Below are 17155 nucleotides of genomic sequence, written 5' to 3'. Positions count from 1 at the left end.
AATACTGCTGCTGCTGTGTCCAAAGCTTTGCAAGCAGCTGCAAGAGCTGAAAACAATCCAGCTGTTTTGTCCCAGTGTTGGAACTCTGCCTGCTAAAGGAATCCTATACATTGTCCCTAAACCACTAAAGGTAAAGCCAGATGAGTTTGTCAACCAATGACCAGTTTATTGGGTTAGCAAATGATACTTGAAAATCAACCAGACTTCTCAGAAAGGCTCCTAGAGGAACAAATAATAAAGTTTCAATTTACTTTGGCAGCAATAGCTTTGTTGTTTTGGGGTAGAGGTCTTGAAGGTAGTACTAGAAGTTGTAAAGCCCAAACTAGGAGAGCCTGTTGGTCTTGTACAAGTTACTGTGGGGAGCCTGGGTACAAAGAAGTCTTCTGGCCTGCTGAGGGAAGGCCAGAGTTGTTTCTGTTTCACCCTGAGAAATAAGAAATCAGCCACATACATAAAAGATGAAAAATTGAGCTTTGATGGGCTCATTTGCAGAAGTTAGGAGTGCAGATCAGTGTATCCATGAATCAAAGGGCTGGACACCTCTCCATTGAGGGCAGGATGAGAGATTTGGGGCTGTTCACCCTGGAAAGAGAAGACTCTGTGGACACCTTATTATGTCCTTTCAATACTTAAAGGGGGGCTTATGAGAAAGATGGAGACAAACCTCTCTCAGCAGGGCCTGTTGTGATAGGACAAGTGGTGAAGGTTTTAAAGAGGGTAGATTTAGACTAGATGTAAGGAAGAATTTTTTTATGATGAGGGTAGTGAGGCACTGAAGCAGGGAGGTCATAGATGCCCCAACCCTGGAAACATTCAATCAAGTACCAGAATGTTTGCAGCAGAGTCAATATAAATCTGAAGAGCTAGGCTCTTTAAAGTTCATTTCACTCTAGCTAAACTGCACTGTAACACACATTTCAGATACCTGCAAACCTGACAAATTTGAAAATCCCTCCTCAAGTGTAAAGAGGAAAGTCTAAGCTCTCAAATCCTGTCATTACTTGGTAGAGGTGACCACATCACCTGGTGCAGAATATTTCTGCTGCTCCTGCAGGAAGTGTTGCAGTTGCCACTTACTGAAGCTGAGGACCAGCTCTACATCTTTTTGATAGGCTGAATATGAAAGTTTCTTTCTCACAGATCTTTTAGGTCTCTCCTCAGTCAAGCCAGCTGAGGTAAAATGTTTCAGACCCCCAACACATCTGCTCTTCACTTTTTTCGCATCCATAAAACCATACCAGAAGACACTTTGGAGTATTGTCCTAGAATTGTGAAATCAGCTAGAGAGAATTCAATGGTGAAGGTGGAGCCTGGGAATTTTCATGCACATAACTTTGCCACTGTTTTCAGATGCATATTGACAGAGGATAACCCTACTGTAGGGAACCCAAACTCTGGAAACAGAGATAAATCCTCATTCCAGGTGCCTGACTCCAGAACATAACAGTTTTCACCTGTTCCTTGGAGGAATCAGTATCTGTACTGGCTGTAGAACAGTTGGTCAGAGAACTTCATCTTCCTGAATGTGAAGCTGGCCTTTGCAGAGGCTCCTGCACACCCCCTCCCCACCCTTTTTCTGGAAACCGTGTAGGTAAGATAGACTGCCAGGTAGACAGACTGCAAGCAGATATTTATAGGGTAAAACCAGCTCCATTCCATCTCCTCCTCATGGAAACCTACTGGCAGTCAGTGCAAATTGTAGGAGAGAAAGAATTTTCTTGTGAATTTGCACATAGCAATGGCGTGTTGTATCCTCCTCCCAATTTCCAAGTGAGTTGAAGTGTTTCCAAAGGGAGTTAGTGCGTGCTCCATACACATAAAGCAGATTTATAGTGATGTGAAAGTGGCAGGAATAATGGCAGTGAGGCTCGTGGCTGGTGAAACTGTTACAAATTTTCAGCCATACATAATGAGGGAGAAAAGAGAATCCTTCTTAGCAGCCTTGGAATAGCTGAGGAGCCATCAGAGCCCTGAGCTGCAGAGTATGAAGTACAGAAAAGATGAAGAACCAGCTCTTGCTGTATTTTTTTAGTTTGCTTTACTTCAGCTAACCATGTGTGCTGTGTGTTGGGAGAGTTATTTCTCTTGGATGAAATTCACCCTAAATAAGTGGGAGGAAAGAGAGGTATTTTTGAGAAATGAGAGGTAAGGATGAGGAGGAAGGACTTGCTCTCCACACCGCAGTCAGCCTGAGGGGCTGACCTAGGGCTTAGTCCTAGAGTAGGAATTATCTGCACAAGTGGAAGCACCTGCAGAGGGTTGGACCACAGATTTTTGGGAAGATGATCCTTTCCCCTTGATTTCTTATTGCATTTGTGCTTGTGGAGAAGCTGAAAATGTTTCCCTGCCCATGAACTTATCTACAAACTGTATATCCTTAGCAGTGCACATCAGATGGGTCAGGTGCCCAAGGCCCACCTAGGAACTTTAGACTCCTTTAGACTTCATCTGTTGTACTCCGGTAAATATGGAAAGACTAAGAACAGTGAAACACAATACTCCTAAACTCACTAGTAATGGATGGAAATAATGCGTGTGTATAAAATATTTTTAGAAGGCACAGTGTTGTGGCTTTTATCCTTTCCCTTGTTGTATAATGGTGTTTGTGGTTACTCATTCAGCCACTACTGCAGTTTTTGCTTTGGGAATATAATCACCTACTAATGCAATTTATTGCCTTGTATATTTCTCTGCCAAGAACATTATCCCTTAAATAGAGGCTTTGTAATAATAACCTCTAATTTCCACAACTTCATTGCTAATTTCCATGATTTCTACTTCACAAGTATTAAAACTCCAAGTTCTCCACAAGTCCCTAGATCGTTGCAGCTTAATGACAGTAAATCCAGTATTTTCTTCCTGGTGATTTTAGTCCTTTAAAAGGCCTAAGTCCTTGTTTCCCTGCTCAGTGCCATTTGAGATGCACTGCTGGGAACATTGGAGCCAGCTGTGGAGTCTTGATGATTATACTGCACACATGTTAGCAGCCTGGGACCAAATCCTGCCCACAGCACCCAGGCACTGGGATCTCTGTGAGGTCCTTAAGTGTTTCATGGCAGAACAGGAGCAGGACACCTCAGCAAGTGTTTATGTAGGGACCAGAGGGCTGAAGCAACCTCGGCAGTGTTGGTCCACTGGATAATGTCACACCTCCCATACTACTTGAGTAAATGGACAGAAACAGCTGCCCATTTACATTCTGACATGGGCAGAACGTGGGACTAACAAGCTTTCTTTTTTCTGCTTAATTATCTTATTTACTTTTACAGATGCCATTTGGCAGCCCCATTCTCTCCTGAGCTGGCCTTGTTTCAGTGGGAGGGCTTCTGACCTCTCTCAGAGCTTACAAACCTTTTGGAGATCCTTCTCTGTGAAGGGCACTTTATGATACAAACCAGGATTTCCTAAAATGTGTTGTGCACAAAGTCATTTGTGCAGAGCAGCAGCTGCCATTACTGAATTTCTTACTTGCCACCACTGACGGTCATGGTATGCAGCAACCCCTGAAAAGAGCTCCCTAAAAAGGACAAAAAAATCCCATATTGGAATATTTTTGTAAGCCATTGATGTTTTCTTTGGACTATAGTTTAGGCAGATACTGTAAAAAGATGAAAACCACAGTGCAATAATTTGCTTTATAGTGCATCTCTTCAGGATTTGTGTTGTTTGCAACTGCTCAAAAAACTTGATCTTGTCCCAGTTTTATAGATTGGTTATAACAGTCGAAGTTCTGTCTTTCTTTTAAAGCAGCACAATCTACTTGTTCAGGGCAACTTCATGGATAGAGATGAGGTTAGTTTAGCTCATTTTTCCCCAGTAAAATTATAATTTGTTTCTCCACGCCATGACTTATTCATCTTTCTAAAAAATATTCCTTCTACTGTTCAAAAGGAAAAATAAAATGAAGCCAAAATATGCTGGATCAGAGCAAAATTAATTGGAAATAATTTTCTTTTAAATAAGTTGCATATGTGTTTCCCTGTTTAGTATTCACAATGTACAGCAGAGACGCTTTCAGAAATGAACTCATTTTAAAAAGAGATAGATTTACACACACCACAATGAAAGCAGTCACTGGCAGCATTGTATACCGTATCAAATCAGTGACTGTTGGTACATATTTGAAGTTAATTTGACACTGAAGTAAACAAATCAAAGTGTGTTTATAGAATAATTAGACCATATTCCCAGTATTGTGGCTACAAAATTTTGTCACTGCTATTGAAGTACTCTGTGGTTTTATTGGGTTTGTTTACAGAATTCCTTAGCAACACAAAGAAAACTGTCAGAATTACCTAAGTATAATTGTCATGGTAAAACCTGTCTTTGCATAATAGTCAGAGACCAGCTATTTAAATCATAACCAGTGGTGTTGCTTGGTTTCATATTTATGATTCTGGAAGCATAAGCAGATCTATTTTGTGAGTCATAAAGTCTTTGAAGAAAAATTGCAAATATTTATTTTACCCAACTGAAAATAATAAAAAAATCCAAAAGCAGAAATGGGCTCAAACTTTTTTGCCAATGCTCTATGTATTTTTCTGCAACATAGAAACATAATACCTTTATATAAATAGCATATTACCACATACTTTGTTTTTCATCTGGTGTTTTCCAGTAGTATTACTGGGTAGTTTTGCATCCCTTAAGGATCACGTAACTGGAAAGACAGATGAAGCTGAAAACAATAAAAAAGTTTTGTTTACATCCAACCTCTTCCTGCAAATGTGCATCTAACTGTGCTTGAAGAAATGGTTGAGAGTCTAGACTACCCCAAAGCTGGGAAACCACGTTTTTTAGGTTTCTAAGTCAGGCAAAGAGACCATCTGTTATTTTCATTCTTCACTTTTATGGTTCATGTTATCATTTGTCACTTTTGCCACATCTCTTGAGTGCAAGGCAGCTGCTATTGGTTAATTTGGGCCTATTCCTGCCAAATGTATGGGTTAGTTTGGTTCAGCTTGGGGGTACTTGGCTCTTCTCAGAAACACTTCTCAGAACTATAACTTTACTTTTGTCATGCATGCCCAATAAAATAACAGTGCATGCAAATCTGGATCTGAAAGTAGGTGTTCCTTACATGTATGGAAGGAGAAGCTGCTGAGAGAAACAGAAGTAACAAAAAAGAGGCAGAAGAGTAAAGAATTAGAGGTGATGTCTGATCCTTTTTGAAACCAGTGGGAAGTTTATCACTCACTTCAGTGGATTCACACCCCACCACAGAGTCTGCTCTGGGAATAGCTGTCTGCCTTTACTGTATTCTTTTCATCAGGGTGTGTTTCTGCCCTTTACTTTAATGAAAGTATTTTCACAGCAAATATGTACTGATGAGAATTCCCCTAAAATTACATAATTCTCTGGTAAATTACTTCAGACTCACATTCTTGAGCACCTCAGGTGAAAAAAAAAAAAAGTTCAGATATTGTTTTGTAGGCACAAGCAGGGAAGCTTTATTTAGAACACAAATTTACTACTCTTGCATTTTTCCTCCTTCTGTGACTGCCTTCTGCAGCTCTGGGATCCCTATGTCCTGAGAGTCTGTTTTGTTCAACACTGGCCTTTCCACTCCACAAAACGATGTACCCAGCTGTTTGCTCAGGTTGCAGGGCTTCACGTGTTGATAGTTCATGGTGCAATCTGGCATCACAGTGGGATTAGACTTTCTGCAAGTAGCCAAAATAATTTCCATTCCTTCACCTCTTATCCATCTCACAATGGGGCTGAACCCCAGGAAGCAACCTGGAGCACAGCAGTGGATGTAATGCCACTGTTTATGCAATACAGGTCAGATTCTTGTTTACTCCAGGGCTCTTTCCCAGTGGTAGCCAGATGAGGATCCAGGTGTCCAGGTGGCTGGTTTTGTGTTAGAGTTTCTCCCAGCTGGATTCCTAGCAATGCAGCATCTGGAGCATAGCTTTGCTTCGCTTCCTCTTGCTAGGAGTTTTGGAAAGCACATGCTAGGTAGTCTTCCTCTAGAGATCAGGGTTACAGAGTGATAGATAAAGACAGTAATTAACAAATTATTTTAGTGTATTCTAACCCTTCCTCTTTTTGGAGAAGACATGCTATAAAGCCAGAACTGGGATCTCCTGTGTTGTTTACTTTGTTTATCAAGATTATATTAAAAAATCAATATCTAATTTTTCTATTATACTTTAGCACTGCATCTTCCTAGCCCTTCAGAATCATATCCTATTGATTCTACCTTTAATGACTTTGAAATTTTCAGTGATTTGTTTGTGGACAATACTGTGCTTGATATAGATTTCCCCGTGTTAGTTTAAACGCTGGTAGTATACTTGGTGAATTAATGAAATAAAAATAGCTTTGTCAATAAGCAAAAGTGAAGCCACTTCCAACGTTTGTTCTGTAACCATTGCTTTCTGCAACTGCTGCCTACACAAAATTAGTTGGTGGGATTAAAGAATATATTCCTCTTTTATCCCATGTTTGAGTACTTGATCACAGAGGCATAGTTTAATCCAAACATCAATAGCATCTCATCAATTCAGTCAGATGCAGCTGTCAAAGTGGACTTTTGGTTTGTTTAGAGCTTTGAGATTTATCCTTTTTTAAGGTCATAGAATATTTTCTTTGATTTTTGATGCTGAAATCTTTCTTAATCTTCTAAACTTGAGAAACATCTGTTAAGATTTAATGGGGTGACTTTTGTCTTAGAATTGGAGTTTGTGTTGCAAATCTTTGGTTTTGAAAAACAGGAGAAAAGTACAAGCATATATTCCTTAGCAGTTATAAGCCCTGCTTGGTCAGCAAGCGATTAAACTAGTTAAAATAGAGCAGCAGGCAGTGCAGTTACATTTAAGCAGTGTTTCAGTGGAGTGGATTTAAAATTTGTTTTGTTTCACATTGGCATTAGCCATTTCCCTTTACCGTGGCACTTAGCTGAGATTCTGAGTAGCAGATTTGTGAGAGCTTTTAAATAATGAGACAGTGATGTAACCAAGTGATACAGAAGCAGAAAGAAATTTAACCTGCATTCTTAAGCTTTGGAGATTTGGAGCATTTGGGAAGAATGTAGTAGTTAATATGTTTGGAGATAAATGGCATCTAAAAATACATGCCCCTAAAAACATACAGACAGCTGTCACGTCTTATGCCTGAATATATTAGTCATTATCCTCATTAACAGATGCAAAATCATCCCTGTTTTCATAATGCAAGCATTTCATATCAGGTAATTTGTAGTAATTTTTTGTGGGCTGAATCCTTCAGCTCCCGTGTGAGTTGGTGTTTTGAAGTAAGATTCAGCTGAGAACTGGAAGATCAGGTCCAAGACATCTTTCCTTTGCCTTCTTGCACTTTCTTACCTACTCCATAATAATCATCTTTGCACATGTATTTCTTATTCAAAGCATAATATTGCCCCATCAGCTTTTTCTGTAGCTGGTAGCCACACATGTTTAATAAGGTTGATGTCAAGTCTTGTCTTCTGTCTTCTTCACTTCTACTTCAACAGCAGTATTACCTGGATGAAAAACCCAGGATGTGGCTTTCTGAATATAAATGCTCTTTTCTCTTTCTCAGCTCTCAGAGAAGAACGTGTTGTTCTATAATTGCAGAGACAGCACTGGCACAACTTGTAAACCTCTGCAAAGTACTGCAGAGCTGCCATTCATAAGTACCAAGAGCTAAGTACAGCATGAAAAGCAGGAGGGCTTGCCAAGTTTCTTGCCACTTCCTCCTACTTCTGACAAGGTTTTCAATTAGCAGCTTGTAGGGGCCCAGCCTGTGGTCCTATTTTCATGCAGTATGCATAATTTAATTCCCCAAAAGAGGCCGGAACTGCAGAGGAAAGGAAAATACACATAGATTTGTAATGTTATATATTGGAAGAAAACCATTTACCAACAGTGTGATTCTGGGAAGAGGAAAGAAAGAGGGGCACCGGGAAAAGGAAGAAATTACTACAGTGGGTCTTCAAAGTGATGAAATCTCCCTCAATCTATTTTGTTAAAAAGCATAGGTACCCAACACATTTCCTCCCTGCAGCCTTGTGTAGTCCCTACACAACTCTTACAAACTCCCTACTCCTTGTGTAGCCCTCATCTAAGGTCAACCTTAAGCAGCAGCACATTGAAGAGGAGAGTTGCACACTCCAAATGAAGCTCTGTGTCTGCTTAAGTGCCCCACAGAGCAGGTATGCTAAATTAACACTGCTTGGTTACATTTGTCTGAGTGTCTCCATTTAATGCCATCACTGCAAACAGAGGAATCCTCACCTATTGGGCCAGAAAATGAATTGGTGTGAGTCTTTGTGCAGTCCTGTCTCCAGGTAGTAACCTGGGTCTCATGACAGGGGGGATCAGGTGAAAGTAATTCTGTGAGTACAAATACACTCTTTGAAAATTGGTGCAAAAAACTGGAGCTGCTGCACTCCTGTTTGGGTCCCTGCCAACTCAGCTTATTGTGATTCAGTAGGTTCACATTTTGATTTTAGCCATCCATGATGTGTCTGTGATGGAGTAAGCTGTGGCAACACACCAGCAACCCTGTGAAACATAGATAATGCTAGGGAGGACCCCTAAGGACAGCAGAAGTCTTATGGCCTGTCAGGGAGGAAAAAAGCCCTCCTGAGTCCCTGTGGTCACAAGAATATCTTAAAAGAGATGTCCACCTGTGAGATCTCATAAAAACAGAATGAGGGAGTGTGGCCATGGCAGGCTGTCCTTTGGGAGCTGCTTCTCAGCATGACCGGAGTGGATTTTTTCTTCAAAGCCCAGGGTGGAACCACAAGTGGGTTCCTCTGTGTTACACCAGGGTGTTCCCAGTCCTCTGCTAGCCAGAGTACATGGAAGTACAAAAGCTTATGGAAGACACATTTACCTTTCCCTTCTTGTCTCTTTTCCTCTGCTGAGAGCTTCAGTGGGAACAGATAAGCTGATTTATGGCAAGTGTATACACAGCTGCAGTGGAAGCCTTGAAGCAAAACTGGAATAACACAGCTACAGAGCTGAAAGTGCCAAGAAAGGTATGAACTGTGTGGACAAGGAATTTCCATCTGTGACATGTAGGTGTGGCTGCTGTTGTGAAAATAGTTTTAATCCCCAGTGGTGCTGCAACCATAGCTAAACCTTCACCTATTGCACTGGCATGAGACCCACTAGGCATTTTCATTTGAGCTGAACCATCTGCAACCTCAAAGATGGCAGGGAGTTTGGACTAGGCGACCTCTAACAAGACATTCCATTCTGTATATTCAATTAGAGGAAAAAAAATAAAAAGAAAAATCAGCCCTGAAGGCTATGAGTAGGATTCCTATTTACTGCCAACCATATCTGGTTTCCTTGTATGAAGAAGAGGGAGAATGGATCCTCCACAGGGCAATTTGGAGCATCTCTCCTTGTCTCCTGCCTGATGCTGGGCTCTGGAGGAGAATGCTTCAGACAGAGAGCTCAGTGAGGAGCTCAGCAGGTGTCCTTGGGTATGGAGATGGGGCTTGGAACATTGGGCTCCCTGTGTCCCAGGGCCACCCTGCTTACAGAGGGCAGGTTTTGGAGAGGTGCTGCTACAGGGAGCAGTACGGCTCGCTGAGACCTTTGGGAGTGCTTCCCCTGTAGTCCTCTAGTAAAAGGAAGAGATGTGAATTTCATACATAAAAGGAAAAGTATCACATTTTCCCCAAATTCTTCAGGAAATTAGTCTCATATACAAGCCCAGAATTTGGCTGCCTTACAGAGACAGAGTGTCATTTGCATGCCATTACCAGGCTGTAAAAGTCTCATGGTGACTGCCTACTATACATTTGCAATCTTTAGGGATCCTATGAAGGTCACCCCTGAGGTCAGGTTTGTTTAGTCTGTTCCATAATGGTGTAAAGTGGACTTGAATGTGTACTCTGCTCAAATAATACACAATCTGATTGATATTTAAACATCAGTAAGCGTTGTATATATGTTGCAGTTCCTAATGTTCAAGGCAGAGGCAAACTATGTATTTGCTAACAAATTGTTTTTACAAACAACCTGATGTGGCTTTGAAAAGTGAGTCAAAATAGGGAATGAAATATACCCTCAAAATTTTAATAAGAAAAGTATTAATTTTTTTTTTCTTTACTTGAGAAAAGTTGTGTTGTATTTTTTTAACATCTTCTCTGATCCTTCCCTGTACTAGGAATTCTTCCTCCTGTTTACTTTTAATTCACTCACCATCCATTCACTGATTGCCTTGCAATTCAAAAGCCAGGTTCTTTATGTTGCATTGTTCAAAGATGGCTTAATTAAAAATAGATCACATCTTCTCTTTTGTGCCTAATAAGCATTGTGCTGATTGGCTTCATAGAGGCCTGGATGATATTTCAGCCCTTTACATAGCTTTCAAAAAGAATAATAAAAAGAAAGGGGGGGGAGAAAACCAATGTGAAATCTTTTTCATCCTTAATATGTCATGATTTAGAAGGCAAGAATTATTACTCAACACAGGCTTAGGAGAATAAAGAAAGAGTAGAGAAAAGCTGATATATGAGTGACTTTGCTCTATCTCTTAATTTTTAAAATACTGTAGAAGTATTATCTGTTGTGAAGACTACAGATAATACTTCTCACCCAGTTTTTCTAGTGCTTCTCTTTCAAAAAGACTTTCTTGATGAAAATATTAATAAAAACTGACATAAAATTATACAGCTCAGCACAAGACTTGTGGAGGCAAAATGTTCTTATAGCCATTTTCATGGCTACACCATAAAGTTGTAACAATAAGTTATTAAGTTTTTTCCAATTTTAATCCTTTGTCACATGCATAGGCTCAGAGAGGTATTCCCTCTCATACTTTTTTAATTTATGGCACACTAATATGTCTGTGATGCTATATTTTACTTGATTATTTCTTGCATTAAGAAATTTAATAGTTATGCTCTGTTTAGTGAAGAAGTTGTAATGAAGAACAATTACAAGAGCATGACTCTTTGCAAGTAATTTGTAGTTCTGGGTTAAACCTAGCCAGGATCCACCAACATTTCTGGCTTTTATTTTTTTTAACCAGCAGTAATATAAAATTATCTGTGCTGTAGTCCAGCAAAGCTGCCTGCTGTGCTTTTGGAAGGGCTGTTTGCAGGTGTACCAAAAGAGAGGCTTCCTCTGCTGTGAGCAGGATGCCCAGCACTGCTCTGGGAGCCAGCTGAGCATCTCCTTTTCTCATGCAAACAGGAGCCCAATGCTTTGCTCTTCATCGGCTGTCCCAGGTGGCCAGAGTCCACCCTGCCGGGCACAAAAACCCTCAGGAGTTTCTGGAAGAAGGTTTCAGGTCCTGCCCTTGCTGTGGAGGTTGTGCCTCTGTGCTTGCTGTGGTGCTGAGGGATTGGGTGAGCCCTTCCTGGGATTGCTGCTCTCTCTGTTGTGGGGCTGTTTGCTGACAAGGCAGCTCAGCTGCCTCTGAGCTCTGTCCTGCAGTGCAGAAATGTTCCTTGGGAGAGGCTCCAGTGGATCAGAAGGTGAGCAGAATCATGGTCAATGGCCTGCATTGACACAATCTAAGATAACGTGGCAATTTTGTCCTCTTGCCTCCCCTAGTTGATCTCTTCACCACCTAAAAACTTTGTCGTCTAGAGGCAGAGCCCCTTTTTAGCAGCCCTAGCTAGGTTTAGCTCTAGTTAGCTCCACCCCTGATTTTTGCCTTTCTGTCTGTCTCTGGACACAGCCCTTTGTGGCCTTTATTCTTCTTAGGATCTGGTTCAGGAAGGTTTGATTTGACTCTGAGATGGCAAATTCTGACTTTTCAGAAACTTTCAAAGCATTCCTGCAGAGAGTGATGACATGGGGAGCCCCCTTGCCAAAATGTAATCATGCAGAAAATGCAAAATTGAGATCACCATATAGATTATTTTATAATGTGGTCACATGAGAACACATGGCATAGAAGCCAGAAACTGAACAGTCAGTGCAACAAACTCTAGATTGTTGTAATTTGATTCATGTAAGGGAATTGTGTTAGCTTTTTGGCTGTGGTCTTCATGTTCTGTTTGGAAATGTATGATGTCATTGTACCAAGCAAATCACAGCAAAGGGCTGCTTGTATTTATGTTGGCTGAAGGTTTAACCGAGTGTACATGGCAAGCTTAATTTATTGCTACTTTAACTTTGTTTAGTCACTGAAGGGCTTTATTTATGCTGGTAAATTCAAATAGTGGCTAACAGTGACCACACAGCTAAAGAAATGGCAAGAGTCATTATCACTAAATCACTTTGTTGCTGAGTTCTCTTAATTAAGCAGTGGGGAAAAAAATTGAATCCCTGGACATTCAATAGTGAATATGGTGGTAAAAGAGAGTGATTAATTGAGATATCAGTTGCTTTCCTTAGGAAACGAAATTTCTGTAACCTACTATAGCAAAGCAAGAATGAAAATAAAACTCAAGCATCATCTAAACTGCTGAATTAATTGAGGGCATATTAAAAAGTTTTATAGGCTCTCTATAAAGTAAAATAAATAGCAAGAAAGCTATATTCTTTATGCAAACATTTTTCATTACAGTACGTGTCGGTCCCTTGGTGAGAGCTCATTAACTTTTTAAAAATTACCTTTAATGGGCTACTCATTATCATCACCATCAAATGCTTCACTTGTCCGACATTCTAGCGTTTAGAGCAGATTAAAGCCAAAATTACCCTCTAGATACAGGGCATATTCAACTACACAGAAAAAAAAATAAAATCATTCTGTAAAGTCATGGCTTATAAGCAGTGAAAATTAGGAATGTTGAAAGCAGCCTTTTTTTAAAGCTCAGAAATGTGACTCAGTGTGGTAGCTGTGGTTTTTGGCAATATAAAAAAAATGAAAAGGTTCCTAATTTTCAAGTCCCTTATTGAAAAGCAATTTGGTTAAACATAATAGAGAAACAGGCACCTTGAAGCCTGGTCTCCAGGACTTGGACATATCCTTGTTTGGCTGTTGTTTTGCTAAGAGACTTGAACAAGTCACTTCTTCCTTTGCCCAAATTTAAAACCTGTGGGTATTGAGATCTCCTTTGCCAAGGACTGCAAACCTCTGCATGAAAGCTGCTTTAGGAGATCACTGCTTCATTGTTACTCATCCTGCAAGAGCTCTGCTTGGTCTCAAAACCACTCTAAGCAGGAGCAGAAACAGCACAAGATCTGAATTTTTAGCTTGTTTAAATTGGCTCAGGCGTCTCGATTTCAGTGGAAATTCACTCATTTGCACCAGTAGGGAAATTGGCGTCCACTCTGTTTTTTTTCTAAGGCTGTTTGAGGAGAGTGTAAATTCAAGAGTGCTGATTAAGAATTACAGACATCCTGGCCTGTTTTGATTTACTGGGGACTGCAGCACTCAAGTGTTCTTGTTGTGATGAATAGCAAGGTTCATCAAGGTTGGTTTAGCAAGGCAACCTCAAGAGAATTTCTGTGATGGCAACTTCATTACCCCTCTGAAGAGGAAAACAATATATAAACAGGGCTCAGTCTTGAGCTGGATGAACTTTTCTAACTCTGAGGGAGCTGGCTCCATGGTGGCAGCCATGGCTTTGGACATCCTTTTGCCTTGCCTTTCCTTGCGTTATCTGAAGACAAATTTACCTGTGTCACTGATATTCAGAGGTGCTCTTGGGCTGTGGTACCAAGCAGGCTGAGGAAATGGCACCACCCTTACACAGATGAGGTGAGGTTCTTCGGCTTAAGCATGCTGTGGTGCCTTGCTGAGGTCTCCCTGGTTCTGGGGAGATGTCCCAAGAATCCTTCCTCTGTCCATAAACAGATCCTGTTACTGTTCAAATCATCCACTGCTGCCACTTTTCATCTATTTCCTCCAAGATTCTTAGTTTATTTTTCAAAGCTGTTGAACTGCAAATTATGGCGCTGCAATATACAGCCAGGCTTTTTAGTTTAACTTTCTTCCTGGACTGGGTTTTGGTTAGAGTCCTGTATCAACAGTCCTTTGTTTGAAATGAAGGCATTCTGAAATTGTCTGGTCTACTCACAATGTTCTTTTCAGCCCTACAGCTGATAAGATTCTCCAGATACCTCTCTTCTGGCACTTTATATCTGATGGGGGAAGTATCTGAAGATTGGTGAAAAGCTGCAGACACCCTGGTGCAAAATCAAAGAAGCTTTGGAACATCTCAATCAATGGAGATGGAGTGTTCTCCATATTCTGGACATATTGCTGGTAAGGTTCATAAACTGAGATTATCCAAAACTTGCCCCAAAGAATATACACATATATGCATGACCCTGCTATTTCTCATCTATTTAGGCCTGTAAATTGTAGCATTGCACATACATTGTTAGGTCCTCATGATAGATTCAGATGTTTTTCAGAGCTTTGAAGCATTCTCCAGCCATCCTTTTAAGCCTGCTACTTATTTGGTAATATACAGGCCAGCTGGATAATTTTTGAAAAGCAAACGTGCAATTTTTATCATGCTAGTACATTCTCTTGCTGCTGTATCTTTGCTGCACTTGGAAATGAAGACAGTGTAATTACCTCACAATTATCTTGTCAGCTTGTAGCAGAATGCAAAATTTGGATTGAAGTAGGGAATGAGAGTGCATCTAAACACCAGGCTCTTGTGGCACAGTGTTCATTTACTTTCCACACTGATTTTGGGACTGGGTAATGAGGTAGATGTGTGTGGTTAAGCTAAGTGGCCCAGAGCACAGGAGACTCATTGGGTTCCATGTACCTAGTCATTGCTGCAGTGTGGGGACAGACTTCCCGCACTGCATGGAATGGAGTGGCCCCTACCTGCATTTTCAGGCAGTTTGTCAGCTGTGGGAGTGGGGGTGGCATCGTGGTTTTGCCTGGTGGAAGAAGAGGCAGTCTCTTCTCCATGGGGCCACTGAAGCATCATGCCTCTAAGTGTACGCCCAGACTGTCCATCCCCCTTCTCTGTCAGTCCTTGTTACGTTGCAAAGTGAAGAGAATACAATAATACATAAAGAACAGTTCCCATTTTCAGCCTGTCATTTTTGGTTTTTGCCTGTAGATATCTTCTGGAGGCTCCCTTAAGCATAGGGATGCCAGCTGAGAGAAATTATCATTATTTGCCATTGTAGACAGCCATGTTAAACTCATTTGTACATAATTGGACAGGAAATGGTGCTTACAGGGTTTAAATCTCAACAATGTGAAGTGTCATTCCTTTCTGACTCAGAAGATGCTTTCTGGCAAACCTTTGACAGGTAGATACTCTCCTGCGTGTCAGGAAATACTCAACCCTTTCCTGATGGAGAGTGCTCTGGGAGCGTGACAGTCCTAAGCTCGCACAGTAGTACTTTTACAACCACCACGGCCACAAATTCCAGCTGTTCTGTGCTGGCAAGACACAGCCACAAAGCAGGCTTAGTTCTCACTCTGATCAGTTTACAGCTTTTTCCCTCCTGACTTTGCATAGCTCGAGAGACATCTTAGCAAGTACACCAGTCAACACAGAGAGGAACATGAGAAGTGACTTCAGCTGACAGACTCTGATGGGCCCTGATCTGGTATCAATACTCTTGAAGACTTCTCAAAACAAATGCTGTTTCTGTCAATGCAGCTCTTTAACACTTCAAGGCCTAAGCCTCCTGCCTTTAGTCGGTAGTGTGGGATTTTAGAGATTAGAAATCATATTATGAGTTGCTAAGTGGTTTGTGTTTCAAAGTCAGCTGCGAGTTAAGATGTATCTTGGCAGAAGCATGCAGTAAATGGGCCAATCCTTCAAATACAATCCAGGCTGCCTGTTGCAAAGGATTTATCAGTCTAGTGTAGGCAGTCAGGTTGCATTGCTGAAGGCTTTGTGCAGCAAGAGTACTCTTGGAGGTACTGAGATCTGCTTGACAACCTCAGCATTTCATTTTGTGCAGCGTGGTGAATATTGCACCATATAAGTTTTTTTTTTTTTTGCACTGTTTTTTAAGAATAGAACATTATTCTTTACCATTATACATGTTCTTGAGGCCTTGACCTTTTATATTGCTGTGAATACTGTGAACATTTGCAAGACTTTCTGTAAAATTGCTACAAAAAGAGAGCTAAGGATATTAAGTGTAGATTTCAGTGGTTAAAAAAAAAAAATTGCTTAGTTGTGTCCTTAGAACAGGAATGGTATGTTGCCCTTCATCCAGTCTATGCTAGGGCTGGAAGCCTGGGTTTCATTGGGTGTGGAAGAAACCCAGTGAAAGGCAGAGAGCAATGACAAAATGTTATTTTGCCACAAAACACTGCACTGCCCATCACCAGAGAGGTTGGGATGGACTGTGTGTAAACTGTGGTGAAAGCTAAGGGAGCTTAAACTGGGAAGTGAGGATGGAAGGATAAGATTGTTAAGGGTTTAATAGCTTGCTCTCTTCTTTCTCATTACTTAAGTCAGTGATTAGAAATGTGAATTAATTTGCAGTAACATAAGTAAAAATCCCCCTAGTGAAGGCTAGCTAGCAGCAGGAAATGTGTTATTGGACATTTGGGCTATAAGTGTTTCAGCAGTTAGATCTTGGAGGGGTAGTAGGTATGAACAATGAGTAAGTATGTTGGAAATAGAGTTTGAAGTACCTGAACAAGATCCTTAGGGTTGAAAAGACGAATACAGAAGGATGTGTGTCAACTTTATCATGGTCTGAATATATGTACTCTTCACAAATTTCAACCCCATCCAGTGGGCTAGCCTGTATGGATTAATTTTATAACACTCTGAATTCATGCTTTTAAAAACTTCATTCCCTGATCCTGCAACAACTGTAACCAAGCTTCAACATTTTGAATATGTATGTATTACATATGCCACCCCTTGACCCTGTGGACTGTGGGGTTATTTGGGTTAACATATACCGAGCACTTGCTACAAATTTAATTTTGCAAAAACACAAAGTTAGGGATACAATAGATTTTTTCAGTTATTTACTATATTCGATATTCAAAGCAGATGATGACAACAGTAGAAGTAAAGATCACCACCACTGTTGGAGGTAGCAAGGTTCATGACTCAAATAGCTGCAGGGCTTTTTCCAGATGTAAAATGTGTGATGAATAGTGTTCTCTTGATGCAACACAGGTATTTCTCAACCTGGGCAATAAAATGGTGTACCAAATGGCTCAACTGCTCTGGACATTGCTCCACATCCTGAACAAAGTTAACTGAGCCTTCTGTTTTCCCTGTGTGTGCAATTCCTTAACTCTCAGTTTGGATGGGTTTCTGCCCCACTTCGCCCTT

The 17155-nt window shown here is 40.8% G+C and overlaps 1 long non-coding RNA gene across 1 annotated transcript in view; it reads left to right on the top strand.

The window, feature by feature from the left end:
* The window catches only part of LOC110484889 (uncharacterized), a 194420-nt gene that overhangs the window by 23721 nt on the left and 153544 nt on the right, over positions 1–17155 (top strand). The window contains exon 2 of the long non-coding RNA XR_014954055.1: positions 13960–14133. This is a non-coding gene — a long non-coding RNA (uncharacterized LOC110484889). The remainder of the gene's footprint in view (positions 1–13959; positions 14134–17155) is intronic.

The sequence above is a fragment of the Lonchura striata genome, chromosome 3 (genome assembly GCF_050655825.1).
Source record: "Lonchura striata isolate lonStrDom1 chromosome 3, ASM5065582v1, whole genome shotgun sequence".
In the NCBI taxonomy this organism is placed as follows: Eukaryota; Metazoa; Chordata; class Aves; order Passeriformes; family Estrildidae; genus Lonchura; species Lonchura striata.
Note: the sequence above shows the minus strand (reverse complement) of the source record. Positions and strands in the feature narration are given on the sequence as shown.